Here is a 6000-nt window from a genome sequence, read left to right as displayed (position 1 = left end):
TTATATTATTATATCATTACTTAGAATAACTTATTTAATTGATTATGTAATTCTACACATTTGAACTACTGTTATTAGACTCATTATATATATGCACTTAAACCTTTATTTGTTTATTAATACTGGTGTATATGCTACATTCTGTGTTTATGATTAGTAAATGACTGTAAACATACTCAACATTTAGTGAATTGTTTGTTTATGTTCGTTCATTTAATAAACCCGAACAAAAAGGTTGTGATTAGCTATTTAAACGAACGAACATGAACGGGGATTTCGTTCGTTCATCTATGTTTGTGAACGTTCGTTTTAGAATGAATCATCTGTTTAGTGTTTTATATTCGTTTGTTTGCGTTCATAAATGTTTGCCTGTGTTCGTTTACATTTGTTGTTATTGTGTTCGTTTATCTTTGTTCAATTATGTTCGTGAACTGGTTTTTTTAGCTTTTAAATGAATGGACATAAACGAACACGAACATGAACACAAATATTTGTCCAATCAAGTGTTTGTGTTTGTTTAAAGTTAAATGAACAATATGCCCTTGCTCATGTTCGTTCGGTTGGTTTACAACTGAAAGCGCAATTGGAATATGTTGTTAGTGTCCTGGAGCTGAATGAGAGCTTTTTCCTTATTAGTACTTCTTTTTGCTTGTTTTCCTTTTTAATTTATCCAACTTATCCAAGAGGGAAATTGTAGAACTTATTTATAAAAATCTTTGTTGATGCATCATATGCAATGTTTACATGATATCTGTTCTTACTTTGTTGGTAAATCGAAGAGGTCAGTGACAAAAAAAAAGTTATCTAATGGAAGGTTTTTTTTTTTTTTTTTTTAAGAATGTACTTTATGTTAAAAATCAATAGAATGGTATGATGTAACAAAAAATATGGGTAATATACTATAATACACGAAAAGATTTGATGGAACATGTCTAGTAATCGGATATTGGCATCAAGTGAAATGTGTAATGGGCATATGTTTTAATCAAGTGGTATTTGGATATGCGTTTTCAAAATGATTATTGTGGCGTTTAAAAGTTAAAATCAGGTTATATGGCTAGTTGATAATAGCTAGGGATAGTAAGATAACTTTACATTTATCTCATTATTTATTTTCTTACAGCAATTCCTTACAAGCTTCTTAAGTGTGATTATTTTGAAACCAGATAGATTAGAAAATCATAATCATAATCATAATCTTTATCACTTTATGCCAAATGTTCTACAGTCAGGCTGCAATAATCACTTCAGACCTACATCCAAACACCCCATGAAAAGTGATTTCTTATCGCAATTATGGTTTTGCATTAATGTTTGAAAATTCATTGCTATTGAATTTTACTTTGCTGTCATTTAATATTCTTTTTGGTTGCATTATTCATTGCATTTAGCATGTGAACTTCTTTTCACTCGTATTATTGCTCCAGGCAAGTGTTGTTGGTGGGAAAACTGGAGCGTTAATGGATTGGAGTGTAAACAACTCATACAAAAACCTAAAAGGTACTAATCATAAAATTCATTATATTAAGATTACAATAATATTTTTTTTTTTATGTTTAATTATCTGATTTCTTGATTAAAGTAGATATGGAACCGAAATCTGCGATGGATGTGGCGCTCATTCCAATTATGGAACCAATAGATGGTGCATCAGGTACTTCAGACAAAGCGGATCATACAACAAAAACAAGAAAGAAGACAATGACTTCTGTTTACCTTAGATTCTTTGAAACAACACCAGATGGCAAGAATCGCAGGTGCAAGTTCTGTGGTCAAAGCTATTCAATTTCTACAGCCACCGGTACCTCTTTTGCATTATATTTAGAATATGAAACTTATTTTATATATAAAATTACAGGTGGCAACATGGGTGGGTCGAATAACACGATTTTGGTACAAAGATAAACACTTTTTGTCCAAGATTTTAAATATTTATAACAAATTTAGTTGTGTCTAATTGTATATTATGATTGCAAGAATCACATTTTACTTAAACTTCTTAAATATGTGAATAGAAAGGGTTTAGAAGGCTTTATGGAATAAAAGTTACACGTTGATCCACTTCTTTTATGGTACTTTTTCTGTTTTTTCTATTTGGCCCATTAAAGATGGAATATAACCTAAATCACTCATTTATAAGTGAAAAGGTCAAATTGCCACCGCTGTATTTAAATAATTTAATCTAATTGTTAACTTTTAACCTAAAAATATATGCTTTTTATTTTATTATTGAAGGCAATTTGGGTCGACACCTTAGCAACCGTCACCCTGGATATGATAAGTCAGATGATTTCGTCTCCACCCCAGTCTCACAACCAATTATAGTAAAAAAGCCTCAAACCCAAGTCAAAGCGTCCCATGTTGACTTTGACCATCTAAACTGGCTGCTCACAAAATGGCTCGTTTTAGCATCTTTACCTCCTTCAACATTTGAAGAAAAATGGCTATCAAATTCCTTCAAGTTTCTTAACCCAACCGTCCAAATTTGGTCTAGTGAAAAGTTCCAGTTAGTACTAAACGAAGTTTTCAAAACCATGCGCGAAGACATACGGTGCATGTTAGCAAATGTCACCTCAAAAGTCTCTATTACCCTTGACTTTTGGACATCTGTACAACAAATCTTTTACATGAGCATTAGTTGTCAATGGATCGATGAACACTGGTCGTTTCACAAATTACTACTCGATATCTCTCGTGTTCCTTCACCGTATGGCAGCTCAGAAATTGATCACACACTAATCAAAGTCTTGAAATTTTATAATTTAGAAAGTCGAGTTCTTTCGTGTACTCATGATAATAGTACAAATGCATTTCATCCTTACCAAGATCTTGATAGCCAAAAAAGCAACCCTTTTTGTTATGTTCCGTGTGCTGCACGAGCATTGAATTCGGTTATAGATGATGGTTTGAGATCAACTAAATCAGTTATTGCAAAGATTAGAGAGTTTGCATTGGAGATTAATTCATCATCTGAAATGATAGATGAATTTAATCAGTTGACAACAAATTATCATGAAGGTAGTTGGAAATTTCCTCTCGATGTATCGGCCCGATGGAGTGGTACTTATCAAATGCTTGATATCGTTCGTAAGGTATATTAGTATTTTGTATTATACTCCATGTTGATTAATTAAATAAATGCTACTAGGCCTGTAACGAAACCGAAAGAACGCGATAAAGCATGTTCGTGTTCGTTTGTTTAACTTTAACCAAACATGAACAATTAAACGGACAGGGTATTCTTGTGTTAAAAAATGAACAAGTTCATGTTCGTTCGTTTAGCAGTATAAACGAGCGGTTCACGGACAAACATCTCTAAAGTACTAAACATAGATGAACAAACATAACTTAACTAAAACTAGTTAAAATTACTATGAAGAACAATATGTTAGGCCTAAAAAGTTATAAAAATTATACCAAGTTGTAATGTGCTAAAGGATTTCAAATGAATATATTTGCGAACATAAACAAATGAAACTAAATAAATGTAACTAACAAGCATTAACAACAAATTTAAATTAATGAACATTCACGAACATAAATAAATGAACTTCCCACCAAACGGTTCATGAACTGTTCACGAATGTTCCATTCATTTATGAATTTGTTTACGTTCTTCTGAATTTTAATATTATGCAGGCAAGCAAAAGTATGGAAACGTTGATCCGAAAACACGAGGAAACACTCGGTAGGTTGTCATTAAACTCAACCGAGAAGAACGCGATAAATCTGATACACGCGTATCTAGAACCGTTCTACAAAACCACAAACAACATATGCACAAACAAACTACCAACCGTTGGATTAGTTCTCTTCTTCATGGACCATATTTCCGAGACCATAACCACATGCAGGGAATCCCGTCACAGTCCTGACTGGTTAAAAAATGCTGCAATCGAGATGGCTGCAAAAGTCAGATGCTACAATGACCAAGTTTCTAACATATTCACATACATGACTGCAATACTTGACCCCCGAATCAAAATCGAGTTAATTCCCGAGAGTTTAAACTTAGATAACTATCTTGAGGAAGCAAGGAGTCATTTTGTGAGAAATTACTCAACCACCCATTTCAATTCAATAACCACATCTTATGGAAGTACACAAGAGTTTGAAGATGGAGGGAGTAATGTGTCATTTGCAGAGGAAATAGCTCGGAAAAGACGAAGGGCGAGTATGGGGACAGCAACCGATGAGTTAACTCAGTATTTATCCGAGCCCACAGCTCCAATACCAACCGATGTGTTGGAATGGTGGAAAGTGAATAGCACGCGGTACCCGAGATTGTCAGTAATGGCTCGGGATTTCTTGGCGGTCCAAGCTACTTCAGTGGCGCCGGAGGATTTGTTTTGTAGTAAAGGGGATGAGGTTGAAAGGGCAAAACAGTCAATACCATACTCGAGTATTCAATGTGTTCTTTGTGTTAGATCGTGGACTGAATCGGGGATGAAGTTGAAATATAAGTCGACCGAGATTGATTATGAGAGGCTGATGGAGTTAGCAGGTGCAGGAAAGAGTGTAGCAGGAGGTTCTGAGAAGAAACATAAGTAGGGAGAATGGGTTGGTTTGTGTGTTGATGTTTTTTATAGTGTAAATTAAGGTTTAGGAATTTGTTGATGTACAGATTGTAGAGGACAAGGATTCTATTTCTAACCTATTTGTTGTTACATCAAAATTTGTGTGCAACTTCTTACCTTTTTTTTCTTATTTCTGTATTTAGTTTACTATATTTTGAGTTTGATAACAAACAAACAACTGGTTCCGAAGTAGAGAAAACCTTAATTTGCTAGGGATTAGTAAAGAACATTTGGCCATTAGCTAGTTATTTATAACAACACCCACAACAGGATGCAATGGGTGAGGTCCACGTGATGTAGCTGAGAGGCGGACGAGTGGTGAATGGACTCCACCTTTGAGGCACTCAAGTTGCTGCAGATGGGGAAGCAAATGAGAACCCCCCCCCCCCCCCCTCTCACACACACATACGCAGATAATTTTTATAATATATAGTGGGTTTGAGGAGTTCCCCCCCCCCCTCTCACACACACATACGCAGATAATTTTTATAATATATAGTGGGTTTGAGGAGTTTTGTTATAAAAAAAAAGATGAAAGTTTTCAAGGCTACTCACATCATCAAACGAAGCGTAAGTTGGCTTGCCACTTGAATAAAAAGAAAAATGAAATTTGAGAGGCAGGTCATGAACCACCCTCAATCTGGTCAGCCAAGCAACCGAGTTCACAACCCAGTTTGGGCATTTGTTTAATTAATTGGAGCAATAGATATTGACATCTCTCCGTATATTAATCTTAAACTTTTTATTATAATTAGTTTTACATAAAAACTGATTTTTGTCTAATAAATTGTAATATTAAACTTTTTTACAAAATTTAAAAACACAGACATGTATAATTTTTATGAACATTTCGATGTTTGTTTTATAAAAAAGCGAAGTTCTTTATAAATAGACGTATTTTTGAAGGATAGTTCAGCCAATATTATTGGTTCATAAACTTATTGTGTCAAATCTTTATATTATTATGTATATTGTTAATATTAATAAATTATATTTATTTAATAAAGGAAATAATGTTAGGTTGGATTGTGAATTAGAGTGAAATAATAAATTGGGTTGGGTGTGTAGATGGAATAGAGAGAAACTAATTTTTTAATGTTAGGTTAGGTTGGATTGTATTGTGAATGTGGATGGTGTAAGTAAAGTTTGGAATGCGAGATGAAGTTGATATAGCAGTTCGTAGTGGTTTGTTGTTTGATGGTTTCTTTAAGTGGCATAGTGTTATACGATATAAACAATGAGATTTGATTTGTACAAATTCACAATCTTGATACACATAGTTTCAGTTAACAATATGAGATTATTTTTACATGAAGCATCTAGACTTAATGTAAGTCTCAAATTATATATTAGAAACTAGGTTACGTACCCGTGTGTAACTCGTATTAGAATAAATAAATTTAATCAAACGATGACATTATAT

Source organism: Bidens hawaiensis, unplaced genomic scaffold (assembly GCF_021521415.1).
Source record: "Bidens hawaiensis isolate Kalapana, Puna unplaced genomic scaffold, B.hawaiensis_p1.1 tig00028543_1, whole genome shotgun sequence".
Classification (NCBI taxonomy): Eukaryota; Viridiplantae; Streptophyta; class Magnoliopsida; order Asterales; family Asteraceae; genus Bidens; species Bidens hawaiensis.
Note: the sequence above shows the minus strand (reverse complement) of the source record.